A 21443-nucleotide genomic window follows, 5' to 3' on the forward strand; every position below is an offset into this window, starting at 1 on the left:
CTCTAGAACAAACCGAGCAAAATCTACAAATACTGCCTCTTAAGCGAGTGAATACCCTGGTTTAATCACTATTATAGGGTAAGTGATTATTTGAGGATTTCATGGACGGCGTAAGTTAGTGAAATTTATCAATTTTCTCAAATCAAACGTCGGAGGTTCATCATTTTGTAAGAAAGGCTCTATTTCACCTCTGGTGATATTAAATCGGATTTTTTTAAAGTAAAATTTAAAAATCGGGCTTCGTCATGCACACGGAATTTGTCTTTACACAGAAAAAAATAATGTAAATTTGGAAGCTGTAATTTTGGAAGGTTGAATATTACCTCTTTTATGATGTAATTTTACCTCAATTTAGACTGAAAAAGTGACATTACACCAGAAAAGTTGTAAAATTACACATTTCCAGAGGTAAAATTACACCTTTTTTCTGACATAAAAGATGTTCCCCTTCCCAGATGTAATATTATCATGATTTTTTTTTCTGTGTAGAGTCTTCAACTTAAATTTCAGCCAATTTGGTCCATCCAACTCGATTTTTAGAGAAAATCGCTCAGGAAGTTTGACAGTTCACTTTGCGCATGGTAAAATTTTAATCCTAAATCGTATTTTACTCAGTTTAATCATGTGAATTTAATAAATTTTCTGTAACATTAAATTTTGTGATTCCTTAATAAATATTTCACCTAACAAGACTATTTAATTTAATTTTATTTGTTTTCTATTAAAAAAGCATGATTTTTTTTTTTCATTTTGCCTGGACAAGATTGTTAAATCTTGCTTTGATATTAAATTTAATAAAATGTAAAATGATATAACATTTTAGCTTTATTAGTTGAATATTAAAAGAGCAGTTCAGTAAATGAGAATAGGCGTGCTCTACATTTTTTTTTCAAAATATATGTAGAGTTCATCCAGAAGTTTTTTTTTAAATAGGAGAATTTGCTACTGTGTCGCATTCAAATTTAGTGAAGATGTTTTTAGTTTATTGGAGCATAAAAAGTAGTTTGTGAGTTATTTTAACATTTTTCAAGTTCCGTGAAATTTGGTGTTTTAAAATTGAGGTCCCCGTGAAATTTGCAATTTTTTAGCGTAAAAAATCACTAAGCCTACTTATCATCAATAATCGACAGTTGTTCGCATGATGCGAATTATTAAATATTCAAGAAAATCTAAGATTCGTAAATATGCCACCCTAACATCATGTTTGACCAACTTCCCAAGTCCATAAAAAAGCACTTTTCCAGACTCAGTTTCCTGGTGGCGGTGCAATTGAAAACTCCGAGCACTGATTTCCAGCAGCAGCGACTCGACTCGCAGTGCGCTGGTAAATGCTAATTAGAACACCATTCTTTCTGGTGCACACCGTCCAGAGCATGAGGGTGATTATGGAAATCTCAACGCGCCCCTCAGGACATTCCGTCCGATTTGAATAATTTTCCCGTTGAAAGCTGAATTTCACACGCAAACGTCGACCGGTGACTGCCTGCGGGCTGATGTGGTGGACTGCACGTGTAACACAAATTAGTGCGAGTGTGATTAGGTTTTGAACAATGTGGCTCATTGTCGGATTGGTTCGATTTTGTTTATATTTTGATTTTTTGAAATTTTTTTCAGAGTATATTTTTAATCGTAGAATAATATAGTGCTACAAATCTACTCTCAATCGGCATCCAACGAAATTTTCACCTCAGCAAAATCAAATTAACCTATATATTTTCGAATTCGTGTTCCGCCAAACCACCAATTGGAACTGATTTCAACGGTAGAAAAATAAAACAACATGAGAAAAAAAAAACACTTGAAGCCAATAAACACACATTGTGGAAAAAGGGGTGCAAAATCCGCATTTTCCGTAGAAATAGAAGGAAAACTTGAGAAAAAAACGTGACACTCCGGTAAAACCCCGGCGTAGGCCGTCGGACCCGGCCACAGAGAACCGTGACACATACAGGTAAATCGATAAAGCCCTTCAAGCCTCCCCCTCTTATGTTATATTTTAGAGCTTGGTGTGGAGGCGCCAGGTAAGGGGTAGTCTGCAGGAGGGTGCCCTCCGTTTTCAGGATTAAAGAGGAACAAAACAGTATAAAGGGAAGTAAGGGGGGTGGGTGATTCAAAGCTTTAGCTAGTAGACAGTCGGTCAATATTTTGTCAGTGCTTGTCAAAGCAACTTTGGGCCATACTGAAGAAAGGACAAGGGATGATAATACAGTGTGTGAATTATTTGGTACTACAACTCGTTTATTTCAGAGCGATTTAACTTTTGAAGATTTTTTTTTAAATATTGAGAAAAAACTGACAGACCTCAGTGTTAAATGAGTTTTGCATTATTATACACAGCAAAAAAGCATGTACCGAAGAAAAAATCAGGTCTGCTCACCCCAAAAATAGCAACAATCCGGCGAGTCATATTCAGATTAACAAGTCCGCGCCCTAACGCTCTCGGCTAACTCATAAAATTTGTATGGAAATTCAAATTACTAAGGGGAAACTTCTTGGAAAACTTGCATTTTCACACTTTTGCATTTACAAAATTCCTGTTATATTATTTAATAAAACTAACGCAGTTGAAGTATGAAAAATGTGAAAATGGATTTTCCCCATAGTAATTTCCATTCGTGGACTTCCCAAATTTTGGGAGGTTGGTTGTGACTAGAGGGTGACGACTCTCGAGATTTTCAATTTCCCGGGAATCGAGAGTTGATTCCCGGGACCCGGGATTTTTTTTAACCAGCCAATAGTGTCAATAATTTAAGAAGATAAGTAAAAAAACGTTTCTTTTTAATAAATTCAGAAACAATTAATTCATACTAATCCTATAAAACGTAAATTTAAGTAACCTCGTTATTTTGAGGAACTATTTGTTCATTTTGATTTTTTCCCTCAATCTACAAATAGAAAATCGTTTCTTGAGCCTTTTAGGGACTCAAAATTGCAGTATAAAATGTTTACGAATCTTCATTCGCAATGAGTGATTTTTTAAAAGTTGCACAAACTTGTTGTTGAACTTGTTATTAGATTTTTTTGAAGTCAAAAAATAACTAATATATAATTTCCAATTATGCAATATCGTATTTTTGCAATATGATAAATAACGATACAAAACAAAAACTTTAAGTTGATTTTTTCCTTCTTAAGGTCAACTGTAAATGTTCATAATTAGTGAACACTAAGTTTACAACGAATGCCTGATGTTTATTCCCAAAATATAATTTAATACGCAAAACACAAAATGACTTATTGACATCAAAAAAGGAAATTACATCGATACAGCGAAATTGACTTACTTAGAATTAAAAAAAAAACAAAATTATGAGTTTTGCTATGCTTGAGAGGGGATATGAACATTAAACTTATCTTGAAAAGGTTTTCCCTCTTAGAAATAATAAATATTTCATTCCTGGTGTGTATTTGCTAAGAATTTTTCAAGGTTGATTTTGGGGTCCACATTTTTTGGTTACCGTCAGTGGGGGTGACATTGGGTCTGGGGGGTGAGATTGGGTCAAAGTGATTTTTTACGGATTTTACCATTTCTCAGGTTATTCTCAACGAAACTGAATTTTGTTAAAAGGGTTGTGTAGGGGACATCTTAAGATGACTGCGCTGAAAAAATCTCGTTCCTAGAACAAATCCTGTTATTTTGGCTGCTGTCTAAAGTTGGGGTACGTTTTTGGCCAAAACTGACCTCTCGAAAAATCATTTTTTCTAATATTTTTGCTAGAATTGCTCGAAAACTACTCAAGTGTTTCAAAATCTCCTCTTCAAACATTGTAGCGTGTCAATACGATTCCCTCGAACAAGAAACACTGTTGGATGACTTGTTTTTACCATATTGTTGTATTTGAGCATCATTTTAGTTTCATTTGACCCAATGTCACCCCCAGTTTGGGTCATTTTTCAAACATTTTGCATTTAAGGTAATGTTTATCAAAATCGACCATATTTTGGGAAAATGTTAGTAAACTATCTAAGAATGAATCTACGTTTAAAGATTTGCGATGTTCTTTAAATTGTTTTTGTTACTAAGGAATTACGAGAGGTGTATCATTTTTTTACCCATAGTCACCCCCACTGACGGTACTCTCAATTATAGTTATTGGAATTTTGAAAAGTTAAAATTCACACTTTAAGAATAAGAAGATTAGAGAAGCATTGGTTTATCCAAACTTGAAAATCGAACATTGAACAGAGTATTGCGGTGCCTGTGTGGACGCGCAGTCCTGTTTTTTCGTGTTATTTTCCGTCTCTTTTGTGTCGCTATTCGAGTGCATGGGGTGATTGGTCATTATAATTAAATAATGGCATCAGTAGTGCGGTGCTTGTGGGGACGTGCAGTCCTGTTTTTTCGTGTTATTTTCCGTCTCTTTTGTGTCGCTATTCGAGTGCTGATTAGTGCGCTGACCACGGGGACGCGCTGTCTTGTTTTTGCATGCTCATTTTCATTTCTTTTGTGTCACTGTTTGTGTGCTTGGGTGCGTGGTTATTATAATTAAATAATGGGGGGGGGGGGGTCATTGTGCAAATGTATATTGTTGCGTGTCAGTCGAAGTCGTGATTATTCAGGTTAATTTTGTTTGTGCTTTTGTGTCGCTGGTTGCATGAGGTGAGGGATTGTGGTAATTGTACTGTCTGCGTGTAAATTTATCAACTCACTATATGATTTATATAATTGTTTATATTATTCCTCATCCTTTTCCTTTCCTGTAACATACCATCTCCTCATACCATATATGATCAAATAGTTTAAATTAACGAAACTTTCTAGAACAGCATGGGAACCATCTGGAGTATTTATATTTTAAATTACTGCAATTTTTTACAGCTTCCTGGAATCATCTTGATTTTATTTGTTATATTTATTATATGTATTATATTTGTTTCATTTATTATTTTTACAAAACTACATGCTTATTATATAATACACTAAAGACTCACATTTACACGTACAAACTTCCAAATCATTTAATACATTACGCAATCAACCATTTTCATCGGCCCGATGAAATTCCCCTAACCCCCATTCCAAACCTCCCAAAAATATTCCGTTCACTTTTAAAAGTCGCATGGGTTCCCTGCACTTTTGCCACTAGTGAACAACAAAAACATCCCCTCCCAAATCCCCACGGGACTGTATGGGCGTAGCCTTGGAGCACAGTGTGGAAATTTACGTTCTTAGATATTTTTGGATGTACCGGGCAGCAATCAAATTGTCTAAGAATATTGAATTGACCATTGTGGCACCCCCTACAGCGTGGTGCAGACCCGTTATGCTATGCTATGCTATGCTATGCTACTTGAAAATCGAACATTGAACATCTAATGTTTTAAACAATTTTGAATGTTTCAAATGTTTTTCTGATTAAATTATTAACATTGGTTAGATATTTATAAGAATAAAATTTCCCGGGGTCTCGACCAATTTCCCGGGAATCGAGGGGTTCAAAAATGGCTGATTTCACGGGAATTCCCGCTCGTCACCCTCTATTTGTGACCATAAAAGAGACCCAAACATGTGTTGCTGGAGAAATCAATTTTCGATTACACTTTAGTAGCCCACCAGTAGGGTAAACAATGTTAGGGTCAACTTTTTCATTTCTTGGGTATTTACTACGTTTTCAATAATAGTGATATATTATAAATGTAAAATAATATAAATTAATACATTGCATGGATTGATTTCATACAACGGCACAAAACTTTGGTTTCTTAAGAGAGTAAAATGACAAGTCGTCCGATCATTTCAAAAGATAATGGTAATATTTTTTTTTTTACGTTTAAAAAATCATGTACAAAGAATTTTTGTTATAAAAACAAAACCAGCCAAAAAAAATTTGCCCCTCACTGTACGACGTTCAAGCTTTTTGCGTGGGAGGAGAAAATCGGACAAAAGCAAAACAGACGGCGAAAATGCCACCACATCGAGCGAAATGGTGGTCAATTGCCGGTGGCCAGAGAAGAGAAGGGTAGAAGAGGGGAACTGGGAGACAAATTGGCCCGGCTCAAAGAAGTACAAACTGAACAAAAACAAGAAGAAGAAAAGGTAAAACAAACCACCGATAGTGTGTGTGTGTGTGTGTGTGTGTGTGTGTGTGTGTGTGTGTGTGTGTGTGTGTGTGTGTGTGTGTGTGTGTGTGTGTGTGTGTGTGTGTGTGTGTGTGTGTGTGTGTGTGTGTGTGTGTGTGTGTGTGTGTGTGTGTGTGTGTGTGTGTGTGTGTGTGTGTGTGTGTGTGTGTGTGTGTGTGTGTGTGTGTGTGTGTGTGTGTGTGTGTGTGTGTGCTTGTTCGAACTTTCAATGACCACCGAGCAGGTGGAGTGAGTGAAACGCAAAGAAAACAACTCACCGATGGGGTGGTTGTCGTCGGTGTATGTATGGTTTGAGAGCTTTACGGGTTGTGTGTTTTGTTTTACACTCACACGAGAGGGGGGGTAAAATCGATGATAGCAGTGGATTAGTGAGTTTATATGAATATGATAACTAGTGAAAACAAACACACAAAGAAATTTAGGTATGTGTTAGTTGTCTGAATGCAGTAAACGACTTAAGTTGTTTAAACAGTGTGACCAGTTCATGACTAAAAAATACTCTTTTTTCGAGATATAAAATACAATTTGCAATCTGATTTTCTAAGTGCGTGATTTTTTTTTACATGACCTAGCTTGAAAATATTTTCCTTTATGACAAATTGATAAAGTGAAATGGACAAATCTGGAGTTTTTTTTAAAAAAAAAGGTCCAATAACCCAAATTTTCAGTTTTTGCTTTCTGGGTGTTAATACCCCTGACTCAAGGCGGTTTCAAAAACACCCAAAAGCAAAATCTAAAAATTTGGTTTATTGGACCTTTTTTTAAAAAAAAACTCCAGAAATAAACGATAATTGTTAAAGGACCATCCATACACCACGTGGACACATTTTCGAAATCTCAGACCCCTCAGAATCAGTTATTTTTCTAGAAAACTATATTTCTGAAATCATTGCACTTAGAGCAAAGCTTTTTCAAAAAGTCCTATAAACGAGGAAACCCATGGCGCATTAGGGTGTAACATGGTTGTATGGAAAAAATTAAAGTTGTCCAAATTTAGTGAGCACAGCACTTTTTCAGTTCCTTTTGGGGTCCTCAACAACTCCCCAAAGTTTGGGACCTATTGGTTTAGTCCTCACTTTGTGCAAAGCGATTCAATTTTCCATATAAATTTGTATGATGAAACCCATTTTTTTTGGATTTTGATATTTATTAAATCCACGTTTCATGCTATATCAAAACCGGACTCATATTCGGATACTCTGGAATGTGCTCTACAACTTTCCCGAAGAGAGTATGGTGCTAGCTTGCCAATAAAAAAAGATACAGCGTGTTCAAAACTCGTCTAAAACGTGTTTTTTGCTCGAAAATCACGTTTTAGACGAGTTTTGAGGACGCTATAACTTCTTTCAGGAGCAAGTTAGCACCATACTCTTTTCGGCAAAGTTATAGAGCACCTTCCAGGGCATCCAAATATGTGTCTGGCTTTGATATAGCATGAAACGTCGAATTGTTAAAAATCAAAATCCAAAAAAATGGTTTTCCCCATACAAATTTATATGGGAAATTGAATTGCTTTGCGCAAAGTGAGGACTAAACCAATCGGTCCCAAACTTTGGGGAGTTGTTTAGGACCCCAAAAGAAACTAAAAAAGTGCTGTGCTGGAAAATCGATTTTGATATTACACCCTAATGGCGCATTGGTTGTTTGAAAAGGTAAACTTGAAATGATTGTCTGTACACCGGGTTAAACCTACGAGTCCATGGTCTGAAATGTCGTATAACCCTTGTATCGAAAAGTAATACTTTTCAACCAATTCAAAAACATGATTTTTTTCAACACGAATTCATTCAACTCAAAAAAATGCAGCTTGTTTCATAACCCGCTATTTAGGACCAGTTTTGAAGAAGCTATTTTTTATCAAATACAATACAGTCCAGGCTCGAAGTTCGATTATCCGAAAACAGAAGGACTTTTTTTCTTTTTCATATTTTCTTTTTTAAACATTAAATTCGAGTTCTGCAACCACAATTTAGTTAAATGTGAGTGGTCAACCTTATTATTTCTTACAAAATTCGTGCAAAACGAAAAATTAAAATGTTAAGATTCAAAAAATGCTTTAAATAATATTGAATAAGCAAATCCATCAAATATATTTTCAAAGCATTCGAGCCTATTGCAATCAACGTTCTCTGATAAATTTTCAAACAAAATCGATGGCAAATGCTTTACCATGACTAACTATCCCCAGTACAGCACACACACACACACGCTTCACAAACCTCATCCCTTCAAAAGCACAGCACTCCAAAGCGCCCACGTGTACTGCACGGGAAAAAGCCCAATACCCACGTGCCCACGTCAATCTTCCCCGTCTACCTTCCCCTATCAATCCCGCTGGGAAATTCGTCAACCAACAGCGGCAATCGAAGGCAGTGAATCAATCAAACAGCTCCCCCAAACAGTGCCGGAACATCAAAAACATAACCTCATTCTTCAACGGGCTGGGCACACTGGCTGGCTGTTTTGTTGATTACACACTCACAAAGGTTCATCGATCAAAGCCAAAACAGCAAAGAGGAACAAAAAATCACACGACTTGAACAAAAAAAAAACCCAAGCAGAATCGCTGGTTGTGTGAATTTGTGAGGTTAGAGAATCAGTGTGTGTGTGTGTGTGTGTGTTTTTGTGGTTTATTTACAGTTTTCATCTCATGTCACATCGTGCAGAAGTGTTTTGTTTTCGATGAGTTCATCATTGGGTGCTGTCAGAACCCGTCTGTATCACACTCAGAGTCGTGGTAATTCATGGTAATTCAATTAGGAGAAGGGTTAAGTTCGGCTGGTCACAAGAGCCCGCTGTGTGGTTTGAGTTGGTTTGCGTGGTGTGTTCTGGTGTGTGGAATGTCAGGTTGTCTAATTGATCTAAATCAAAGCAGGTCACATACCGTTCTAGTCGCGGATCATCGAGTCGAAGTAGGCGCCTCCCCTCCTTCTGTTCCACGCCCAGATAAGGGAGGTGAAGAGCAGTAGGCGGTGGCCAGCCGGGCGGTAGCGGAGGCAGATCCGGATCCGCTTACAGTCCAGAACCGATTGTGGTCCGTCGTAAACACTAACCAACCAACCTCGGTAGGATCGGCAGCTGGCGTGTGGTGATCTTCACCGTGCGACGTGGAGCGGACAGAAACACCGCAACAACAACAACGAAACGACGCACTCGAGAACTACACAGCTCCACAAACGAAACGACGAAACCTTGCTCTCAACACACACAGCACCGAAACTCAGACCGAACTGTCCGACACGGAGGCCTCGCAGGTTCCGTAGGGGTTCCCCACCGCCGCTCGTCGCCCTCGGCCCCTCGGTCGGGGCGTCGTGCGAGTGTCGTCGGTGGAGCCGACCACACTCACACAGATAACGGGTCGACCGAGAGAGAGAGCGCGAGAGAGTTTGGGGGATTCGGACTCGGATCGCAGGGCCGAAGTTAGGGAACATCGGAGTCGGTCGGTTTTTTGGAGCTGTGTGTTGGGGGATCCAAGTAGCCCACGTGGTGGTAGTTGTTCTGGCATTGCTCACATACGCACAGTTTACTCTGAGTCTGATAGTGGGGTTGCGTGGTGGTGAAACGTAAAAGCTCTTCAATTTCGTACACGCTGAGAATTATGACTACTTTTCCGGGCAGCGTTGCCAAGTTACCGACATATTTGTTGTATTGTGTCTAATCTAACCGAAACCAATCAAAAATATTAAACGCAAAATCGGCACTTTGAAGTTCAATTGCAGTATCTAAAAAGCTGTTACATCTGAAATCAAGTCATTTTAAATTTAGAATTTTGATTTAAAAAAAAAAACGTTTTTTAGAAAAGATATATTTTGCATGCAAGCTTCTAAATTAACTGTTCTTAGTAAAATTTAATGATTACAAAATTGTTTCGCAGCTATAGAAAAATATATCCTGCAAAGTGTCTGACGTTATTAATTTACATAAAAATCCTGTCATACAATAAAAACCGTTTATTGTCTTTCATATAATTTTTAAGTTATGTTTATTTGTTTTCAAGTAAGTTTTGCGCTTTTTTTCACTTATTGTTTAACTTAAAATTAACAAAATGTTTTTTCAACGCTTCGATTACTGTGATTTGTAATAATTCGACAGTAGCATAAGCTGTATCTTCTATTTCTGATGTTAACAATTGAAATGCTTTGATTTATTAAAATTTAACAGCTCGATATTTTTGAAGTTGACGTCAGTAAACGCGTCGGTTTGTTCAAGGTATGAATTTAACCATTCTAGGGGAGCAATGAGGATTCTAAAGAAATTCAATGGCTTTAAAAGAACTTGCAAAACATAAACCATAAATCATTATTTGACAATTCTATGCAACATTCAGTTCAGTGAAGTTTGACATTTCGATGCCTCTGTGCTCTCTTATGCTAACAAGAAAACCAGTAAGCTTAGTTCAAGAGTGCTCGATTTACTGAAACAATACAAAATGATTTATTCAATAAAAATTTCTCTGCCATTTGTAGGTTTTTGGACACAAGCAATAATTTGACAGTTCGGTTTTCAATTCATTTTTGGGATTACTATTTATAAAAACCGCTGTGAATTGTTGCAACCTTCAAGCTTATAAAAAAACTTAATTTTTAAGTAATATTTTTTGTGAGTTTTTCCAAGTGTTTTTTTTTTTTTCATTTTTTATAATGGATCAGAGTATAAGCAGAACGCTGAATTGTATATTAAACAACAGTAGTTTAGTGAAAATAAACAGAACCAAATTTAATAAAACTGTCATAAGATAATTATTGTGAGATTTATTTAATTAAATATGAGCAGTTAAATACCAAATATATAAAAAAAATCTGCAAGTTTTAATTCATTGAAATTAAAAAAAGTAAATCTTTTATTAATCAACTTGATGTTAACATGTGAAGGTTAATGTTTACATTCCATAGGTTGTCTTCCTAAAGTGTCGTGATAAGGTCCAGTTTGTGACGATACACTACCTTCCTACTAAGCAATCGAATCCAGAAAGGAAAAGATCACCGGGATTTGAACCCCAATCTACCGCTTGCGAGGCGGAAGCGTTACCACTGGGCTACGAGGCTCGGTCAAAATGAATTAAAAAAAATGTATGTCAACTAATCTAAAGATTAGAATTAAATGAAATTTGCGTTCAATTAAAAATGGACAGCAAATGTAAATTACAACGCATTTTAAAAATCTAACTTGTGTTGTCTGTACTTCAGTTTGAAACCAATAACTTCAAAATAAAGGTAGGGGAGGGGGGGGGGGGGGGGAATTAAGTTCTTGAAAATCAGCCAAAGGGGGAATGGAACACAAAAGGTTGAGAAGCACTGGTTTGGATGGTCCAAAGGTGTTTCCATGGATATGTTGAAATTCTGGCCTTTAATTACAATTATTATATTGAAAAATAAATATTTGCGTCGGTCTTAAATATTTTGAAAAACCAATGATTGCAAAACAACTGGGCAGGTGTAAAATTTTTATAAAACACTTTTCGCATTCCAATGTTAATACTATGGTTTGTAATTTATTTTTTTTTGTTTGACCCTTCAGCCAGAGTCGAGGGACATAAACTTCAAAAAATAGTTACAACGGTCTAAAAAAAGAGAAATCTAGAGAAATCCGCATTTTGGCCAATTCTGTTAAAATATTAATTCGCATGTCCTAAGTCAATAAAAAACTATGAAGATTGATTGCCAAAAGATATGGCTCTCCTGGTTGAACGTTATCAGTTCAATAAAATAAGGTGAATCTACTTGACGTGAACTGTCACTTGAGAAAAAGGGATAGACTGCTTGTTTATAAATGCAGATAGGGCAACTATTGACCTGTTACTACGGAATTGAAACATTTTCGTAAAGCGCAATATTTTCGTATTTCTGTATTGAAACCGCATCAAAAATAGAGAACAAAATGAACTGTCAAAATCAAAATTAAAATAGTCTCATAATATATAATCGCCAAATATTATTCAAGAACTGGCAACGCTGCCCGCTGAAAGCTCTCCATTCCAATACACTCCGAGAACCGGCCACTTCAAGTTCCGCAAAACTGTAATCAACGTTTTCCACCACACCGAGAAAAGTTTTTCCTCAGCATACCACCAGCAGCAAAACTTCTGGCCGCTGTCAAACCGAACTTGTGACGTAATCTTTGCGCATGTGCCGTCTCTCTCTAGTCTCTCTCAGCGGCAGCCTTCTTCACGTGTTTGACTGGTGAAAACTCCACTGTTATCTAACTTCTTGTTCCGACGTCGAGGGGGGGAGCGCCACCTAGCCTCAGCCTCACCCCTCCTCTTTGTCCACCATGTGCCGTGCACATAAATCAATAACACTCTCCCCGTCTGACAGGCCACCCTGACCAAGAACTCTACTAACCCTGTAGTAAACACACGCACCGATGAAAGCTCGAAACTCGAAAGCCAGCCCAATTTGCAGGTAGAACAATAGAACAATTATGTCGACACTTGGGCTGCGGGTCGACTCGGCTTGGCGTGAAACTGGTTCCTTTGCGGATTTGGACTGAGCTGGCTTGAAAAGGGTCAACGTCGGAGAAAATCCACCACCAAAAAACGACCGCGTCACGACGCCCAAACCGGGGACAGATCTCGCACAACGTAACAACAGCACACCGACAAAACGAGACACAACGGCTAGAGAACAATTGCACACTTTTGCACCATCGAACAGAAAACCGAAAACGGAAAATCGCGAACCACAAATTACAGAAGTTACAGACGACGACGACGATACGAGATATATTTTGTAGAACACCAAACTTTTTTTTTTTTTGGCTTACGCGAGTCGACCAGACGACGTCCTGCTGCTGCTGTCCCGCTCTCGAAAGCTTTCCCTCGTCGAAAGCTCACCAACACAGTGAAAAAACCCCGCTTCCGTGAACAACTTTCCAGCAATGACTGAGACAGCGACCGTTTTCCCCTCGCGACATCCTGGAAGCATTTCCCCATTTCCCACCAAGCGACAGAGAGGGACGGCGCGAAAAGCTCGGCTGGAAAAAACTGCGCAAAGCTCTCGCTCTCGGGGAAAGCTCGCGGCTCTAGCTTCGTCACCAATACACGCAAAATGTGGCAAAATGTGAGAGCGAACGAAATCGATCCGGTTTTGCGTGTATAAATTCCAGCGGATTCGCGGTCGAGCAACGAAGGATTGTTTTGGCCGTCGTCGGCGAGACCATGTGACTCACGGGGAATGGAAAAGAAAAGACGGGATTTTCCTTCGTTTGATGGGGGAGTGTGGAAGGCGAGGGTTGGGGGGAATGTCAAAAATATGGAACATTTAGAGCTTATCTAGATAAAATGGTATAAGTCTGAGAGGATATGAAAAAGGGTAAGCAAAGAAGAGTGTTTAATTCAGACGTTGAATAAAGCAAGCAGCAAACCCAAAATAAAATTAATCGTTATGCTTGCTCTGGAAAGCTATTGGATTAATTTACAGTTTAGTCAAACGCATTTACGGTAAATAAATCTACGGACGAATTTCTTCTTTAAACTGTACCTTCATTGTTTTGTTATTGTTATTCTTTTTTATCTTTTGAATTATTTTTAGGTGGTATCAACTTCCAGGTTTGTAAATTCTTGTAAACTTAAGCTCAATTCACCATTTTGCTTTTAAATAATAGAATTGCAAATCATATCAACTTTTCCGCCTTCATCCTTCTCAGAATTATCGAAAAATCAAGGGACAAAAAATACCAAACATAACCATGTTTGCTAGAAAAACAAGAATAAAACCGTTTGAAAAACATTCTGTAACGCTTATTTTTGAATTATTTATCAAATAGATCAGTTTCAGAAACATTGAAAATCTGAATTTCAGGGTCGTAGATCGTAAATAGAATAAAACACAGTTAAACCTCGCATAGTAAGCAGGGGTTACGATTTGTGTATCATCGATTACTTTAAAACGACATAATATTTTTGCAATGTTTTTGAAGCTCATTATAAATTGGAACAAGACGACCAAATTGCTTCAAAAAAAACTTCAAAAATATTGTATCGTGTTTGACAAACGCCTGCGCACTATGCGCGGTTTAACTGTATGTATGAATTCAATGAACCTTTTGAGCTAGCTAGTTTTCTACAAAATCGCCTTTTTTGGGACACACTAAAATTTTGATCATTTTGATAAGTTGATTTCAACATTTTAAGAATTTCTTATGCCAAAAAGTGTCAATAGTCCAGAGAAGGTTTTGAGCTTGAATGTACTTTTTGAAAATAAAATAATCCAGAAAGGTGATTTTTCATTGATCTAATCTAATCTAATCTAATCTAATCAGACCCTAGCGCAGCCAATCTTTCGAAGGGATCCTGGAGAATGCCTTAGGTTAGATGACGCCTAGCACTCTTCTTGTCATTTATTAACATTTGTAGTGCGCCATTGCATTAGAATGCATTGAAACATCACAAGTGTTAAAGCGGCCAGGCCTACTGCGTAAAGCCGTATCGAAGAGATGACTCGTAAATGGGTTGAGTTTGAGCACTGAGTGTTCGAACAACAACACAATTCTGAATCGACAGGGGAGGAAGAAGCGTGGGGACACACCACCATACGCTCCGAGATTTGGTTGTATTCGTTGGGAGCACTATGCTAAGAAGGTTTGGTACTCCGGGACCCTCTGGGATGGGACATTGTATTTCCACGAATGCCCTGGACACTATTTGCCGTGGTTATAGCGCCACAACTTGCTCTCTGTAAAAGTATTCCTAATTCCATTCCAAGCTAACCAAGTCGTCATGGCCTAGTGGTTAGCATTTTTGCTTACCAACCCAAAGGACGAGGGATCGAACCCCGCCTCGTGCGATTGGTTTTACATTCATATTCATTAATTCAAATTTCTGTGTTCTTTCGTTAGGAGCAGATGGGAATCGAACCCAGAACCATTCGCTTACAAACGAACACCGTAACCAGTCAGCCACGGACGCTCCTCAAGAAAGGTGATTTTTCATAGAGAACAAAATTTACATTTTAAAATTACGTGTTGTTTGTAACTTTACAAACAAAACATTTTTATGCAAAATTTGCTGAATCTTCAGAATAAAATACTTTCTATGTTCTGTTGGTTGGTTCAGTTTTAAGGGTTAAAACTTTGACAAACTTTTAAAACTATATTACAACTCCCATCAAATGACAAGCTTCTTGATTTTTCACAGTTGAGTAACGAGAAATTACAGCGAGTTTCAATCTATAATTTCTACTCTTTTGTTAAATAAAGTTTGTTTTAGAACTTCGGCTGTCCCCTTTTACATAAAAGTTCATTTGATTCAAAATTTGTATCCCCTCATGGTTTTGAACCAGATCGAGAAAAAGAAAAAAAATGATAAAAGAAATAGTGCACAGTAGTACAATACTAGATTATGCAACAAGTTGAAAAAAAGAGGATTTTGTCAGCATGAGTCGTACATTTATCCAACGAGGTTCACCGAGTTGGATAAATACGAAGAGTGCGGAAAAAATCCAGTTTTGCAACGAGTTCCATATAACATTTTTTGCAATTCCAAAAAACACACAATGAGTGAAATTTTATGTCAAATTGTCATGTATTTTGTCAATAAATCGTTTAAATAAAAAAAAAATTTGAAAAGTGTTACTTTTCGTAACAAGTGCTGAAAAGTTCAACTTTTCAGCATCATTTGAGTGCTGAAAAGTAGAATTTTTCAGCATTTATTTTGAAAAGTGTTGCTATTCGAACCTGTTATTTTTGGTACAGAAAAGTAGGCTATTTCGTCGTTCAAGAATGACAGGAAAAGTAAGTACCCAAGTAACATTTATTTTCAGGAGTTCTACAAGAGCTCTTCAAGATAGATACAACATAGCAGTTTGGACCAGAGAAAAGTGCCAAGGCACTCAAATCACTCAGAAGATCTCAAGGACTCGGGAGCATAGTATATTTTCTCTTCTTAACGAGCAACAAGTATTGAAATCGTAGAATTAAAATAAGCACACATTTGAACAGTTTATTTTCAATTATTCAGCAAATTGGGCATCTGCATAGATCAAGAAGCATTGTAGGTCATAGTGGTGTGTTTGGCGTAAAAGGAAAGCACATTAATAGGATGTTACTTGGCCTACGTAGCATTTCTCGGGTTAGATTGCAATTGATCCTAAGCGGCTTTTGTAAAAAAAAACATTATCACAAATTATTTAGATCGTTCATTAAGTGTTCACTTAAAGCTCTGTGTGTGTGTGTGTGTGTGTGGTCCAATCCAATACCCGCTAACCGGTAGCGAAATTATGGGAAAGTATAGTTTGTATCAGACTTTGTATATGCCGAATGCTGATACAGCTTATCTCAGTCCCGGGTATTAGGTGGTGATAGCCCTCGCGCTGCTTCCAACGACCCGTTTCAGAATGACAGAGCTCCTTGCGGTCCAATTCCGAGGTCGCTGGGCATTGTTCGGCCCCGCCTAAACATAGAAGCAAGCATCTGAAGGAAACTCGATCTATATTTAGACTTCCAATCCCGTCAGGCAAATCAGGGATCAGCGCGTATTTAATATGAGAAGATAACATGTTTCAACACTACGGATCAAATTCACTACTTGAGTGTAAACCTTCTGATGGCCGACTGCTTAGCGTCCCAGACCACCAATCCAGAGGTATGAGTTCGAATCCCACCTGGTTCATTTTCGTTTTTTGTTCATATTCAAAGTTCAAATTCAGCATTCCAAATTTCAAAGGTACCGGCCGGGATTTGATCCCTGAACCTTCTGCTTGTGAGGCAGAAGCCGTAACCATTAAGCCACGGAGCCGGTTAAGTGCTCACTTAAAGCTCTCAACTAAAAAACAATGAAAATTCGATATGCTATAAAGCAAAAGGCAAATTAGTGCTGGATGAGGCTGTTAGGACCTTTTGTTAATTAGGTAATTCGAAATTTGTTCCAAACAACAGCTTCGATCTTGGGCCTAACGCGATGCCCAGATTTTACCCAGGATTTGGAAGTTTTCCGTGGCTGATGGGAACGAAAGGACGGCAATCGTACCGGCTGTTATTTTGCTTCTCAATTACTAGTGGCCACTAGTTTTACAAGCATTGACTGTATGTCAGCTCCCCGTGCAAAACCTTCATACTTAGGAAACTCGTGAGGTGGAGTCTTGTCGCAAAATGAACGATACACGCTTGTGGAATCGTTGACGGAACATCCAGGTTTAATAGGTTGTCATTAGAAGGTTTTGACGTCGATTCCGTCACTAGTTTTGCACAAGAAAACATTCCATTTTTTTGCAAAAAAAAAGTAAAACTCTAGCCAATTTATTGAACTTGGTATGTTTGTTTGGTTTGAAGTGTAAATCGTCTCATACGGTGAAAAACAATTGGAAAAACGGTGCCGTGCAATTGGCATTTTACGATTTTGTTAAACAAAGTCATGCACTTGCTTGAGCCTGCGTGAGCGGATTGCTCCGGAACTCAAAATTTGACAAGTAATGGAAGCCTCTCAGTGAGCTACGGCACTTCTCTTTAAGACTTCTCTAACTGTGAGGAAGCCTACTCAATTTGTGAGTGTGAGTGGTTTTCCGAACTCTGGTTTGGACCGTGGTAGGATAAAACTCTCTTCAAGTACTCTTCCAAACTCCTGAAGAAGTTTTGAAGAGAATTTTATCCTACCGCGGTCCAAACTGCTATGCTGTAGCTATCTTGAAGAGCTCTTGTAGAACTCCGAAAATAAATATCGTCTGCCTGTGTGGATCAATCGGACCGCGCGCTGGTCCCGAGGCGGACGCAAAAAATTCTAAGTGTAAAACATAGGTATTCGGTGCCCTCTCCCCGTGCCATACCTTCACACTTAGGAGACCCGGGAGGCGGAGTCTTTTCGCAAAAAGAACGATACACACCTGTGGATCCGTTGACGAAACCGCAAGATTTAAGAGGGCCACATTATAAGGTGTTACGTCGATTCCGTTTTTGTAGAACTCCTGGAAAAAAATGTTTTTTGGGTAGTTTCACGACGGAATTGCAAAAACATAATTTTTGAAACTGAGCTACTGATTGAAAATTGACTGTAAAAATTCGTGTATCAGTATCGTTAAGATACCTTTCTTTAAAAAATTACTACTTCGACATGACTTAACATGTTTGAGAAGTTTACATTGTACCAATAATCCTACCCAACCAACAATCACACTTAATGTTTTTAAAGTCAAGTTTACGCTAAACAATGTTATAATTTCCCTCCCCGCCATCACCAATGCATTTACGCCTTAATCTGCAATCAGTGACAGCCCCCAAAAAAATGCAAAACTTTGCGCTGTGTCACTGCAATTGCAGCTGGTTATCTTCTCACTTTCCATTACCACTGCTGACTGATGCAATTTCGGTTTCCTCCTACCCCCATCACTGCCCACCATTGAAAAAACGGCTAATATCCACTTTTGGCAAAAACGAGATATTAGCACCAGGTGGTAGAGGACGTTCCAACGCATCTTCTGGAACTTGAATTTTACTGAAATAGTGTCTAGACTTGGCTGCCGATGCGAAAAACCAAACGGCTAATATGCCACTCTTATGGGAAATTACCTTGACGGAGATTTTGTGTCAAACACTAAAACGCGTTTTTCTCGGAATACTTGATTTGGCATAATAGCCGAATTTTCAATTATGGGCAGATCAGGCAGCCACCCAAGTTGCTTGAAAATTCGATTGTCAACTCAATGGACACTGGAATTTGCACCTTTTTTTATTGGTCTTAATTATTTATCATAAATTCGAATTGTTTCTTGATTCGATTCTGATACTTTTTAAAACAAAATATTTTTTGTTTAAAATTTACTGAAATTTATAAAATAGTGTAAAGGAGTTTTAATTCACTGTCCGCAGGACTTCGCGAGCGGTGCTACAATCAGATCAAAACCAACAAAGTGGTAAATGAGATCAGAGCATGGCGATGATACTTACTTTTTTTCCACAGCGCTATCTGTCCACCGCCCGGATGGCGGACCCGGCCAAAGCTTACCGGGGAACCAGGAAGGAACACGAAGTAGCCCTCCGGGGAAAACCGTCCCAGTCATCCCGAGCCAACCAGCCAACCAAGCCTGAGATGGACAGAATCGCTTTTTCCTCATCACTTCTCCTCGCAAGACTGACTAGTTAAGCTGCTGGTGGGAAAAAGATAATGCTCTCTCTCTCTCTCTCTATCTCCTGTACTAGCGAAGAGCTTTAGTAGGAGGTACTATTTTGCCCGAGCTGAGATGGTTGTCACCGTTGGTTAAACTGTCTCACAATTATCTAAATAAATAATCCGTGAAATTGCGAGTGCCGTTGCACTTTAGAGTGGCGTGTGACACCTCGTCTTTTTTTCTCCTTGCAATGAAGTGATGAACAGTGATGGAATCATTTTCAGCAGATGTATCGAAAAGTAATACTTTTCGTTACTGCTTTGAACCTTGACACTTATCTTCACGTCAAATAACTTTCAAGAGGTGAAAGAAACGTTTCACTAAAAAAAACAATATTTGTACTTTTTTATCTTTTGAAAATTTCGAAATTCTACTATCTTTTAAACTTTTTGATCTTTGTGAACTGTTGATAAACGTCTCCTATGATTTCTATTCATTATTTTTAGGGCAAGTTGAACAAATATTAAACTTGATAAAATAAATCTTTATCAGAAGTACTTCAGTAAATATGTAAATACATGTTTTTTGGAGTTGAGCTTGAAATCTGGTTTATAGTCTTACTATTTTAATGTTTTATTTTGTCACACCTTATTTTGCCATATTCCAGAACTGTTTGCCTTTTATACAGAAAAAAAATCCTAGCTGAAATTAATAGCTCTCCCTGCGAACCACAGCGGCACCTGATACCCAGCTTACATGAATTTTTAACTATTGCAGCTGTCTGTGGCAGACGCTTTTTCTAGGGTTTGAAGGAGGATATCTCTCGTATTTTGCGGGAATAGAATCGGGGTTTACTACATGGATCTGTGCTCAACTTTCTGAACAGATAGTTTTCCTACGGAAATTTTATTGTATGCTGTCCCCACCCGAGCAGGGGTAAATAACACGGGAATACCAAATTTTGGTATTACTTGGGCAAATAACAGCGACCAAAATGTGCCCTTGGTTGCCCAGTAATAGATGGTAAAATACCATGAAATCATACCAACATCTTGTATGTGTAAGGGCACAACAATACCAAACCATGTTATTCCAAGGGTAAAATAAAACCTCAAAATAAAACCATTTCAATACCAAGTTGAGGTCTTCTGGATTTTTGAACATTGCTTGAATACCAAAACTTGGTATTGCCATGGTTTTATTTTTAGGTATTCCCGCGCCCTTGGAAAATCATATTTTGGTATTTCTGTGGTCTTTCACATACATGATTTTGGTATGATTTCATGGTATTTTACCATCTATTACTGGGCAACCAAGAGCACATTATGGTCGCTGGTATTTGAACAAGTAATACCAAAATTTGGTATTTTCATACCATTTTTAGTGCAGCAGTTGCAGTTAGTGAAAAAACGGAAATTATTCATATGCAACAGCCAAATCTACTCACCTGATGATTCCATGTTGTTATTAGTGATATTCTTCACCACACCGAATGCATTTGTCATTGATGAACGGCCTGTGCTTGAAGTTCTTGAAGCTTCTGAAAAATAACAAGATTGAAAAATAAGTATTACTAAAATGAAACTGAATTAAAATTCACCAAAAATCATTAATCTGTCGATTGACTCGTTTTTTCAAAGTATTTGGTTATCTCGACTTAGAGATATTTCAACGTTTTTGAAAAATATATTAGTGGGTATATCACACTAATTTTTAAAATCATCTTTAACATTTTTGGGTTTCAAGTCATTTTAGCGCAAAATTAATAAACTCGTAAATTTTTTTTAACAAATTTCCCATAGTTTCAGAGAAAATTGATGAAACCTTTCAATAATCAAATAATACCAAAATGTGCCATCCTGACTTAGAAAATTTTCCACAATTTCAAGTCATTTCTATAGGGGGTATATCAAAAATGTTTAAAATAAAGTTTGGAATTTCCGGTTTTGAATGAAAGCATTCGCTTTGAGACATCATTATAGCGCAAAATTAATTATTTTGTCAAAATTGGTCAAAATTTTCCCATAGTTTCAGAGGAATTTGATAAAACACTTTAATACCAAAATAATACCAAAATGTGCCATCCTGACTTAGAAAATTTTCCACAATTTCAAGTCATTTCTATAGGGGGTATATCAAAAATGTTTAAAATAAAGTTTGGAATTTCCGGTTTTGAATGAAAGCATTCGCTTTGAGACATGATTTTAGCGCAAAATTAATTATTTTGTCAAAACTGGTCAAAATTTTCCCATAGTTTCAGAGGAATTTGATAAAACACTTAAATACCAAAATAAAACCAAAATGTGCCATCCTGACTTAGAAAATTTT

The 21443-nt window shown here is 37.6% G+C and overlaps 1 protein-coding gene and 1 long non-coding RNA gene across 8 annotated transcripts in view; one reads left to right on the top strand and one right to left on the bottom strand.

The window, feature by feature from the left end:
- The window catches only part of LOC119768510 (complexin), a 531665-nt gene extending 518828 nt beyond the window's left edge, over positions 1 to 12837 (bottom strand). For 3 of the 7 annotated variants that reach the window (XM_038258822.1, XM_038258955.1, XM_038258567.1), the window contains exon 1: positions 12423 to 12837. The gene's annotated coding sequence lies outside the window, so the exon portion shown is untranslated. Of the gene's footprint in view, positions 1 to 9134; positions 9330 to 12422 lie in introns of those variants that run through there. The other 4 variants (XM_038258888.1, XM_038258634.1, XM_038258754.1 and 1 more) reach the window with 3 other exon arrangements.
- Positions 8727 to 10674, top strand: LOC119768709. Its single transcript, XR_005278176.1, has 2 exons — positions 8727 to 8828; positions 8954 to 10674. It is a non-coding gene; the product is annotated as an uncharacterized LOC119768709 (long non-coding RNA).
- Positions 12838 to 21443: the final 8606 nt, after the last annotated feature.

This window comes from Culex quinquefasciatus, chromosome 1, assembly GCF_015732765.1.
Source record: "Culex quinquefasciatus strain JHB chromosome 1, VPISU_Cqui_1.0_pri_paternal, whole genome shotgun sequence".
In the NCBI taxonomy this organism is placed as follows: domain Eukaryota; kingdom Metazoa; phylum Arthropoda; class Insecta; order Diptera; family Culicidae; genus Culex; species Culex quinquefasciatus.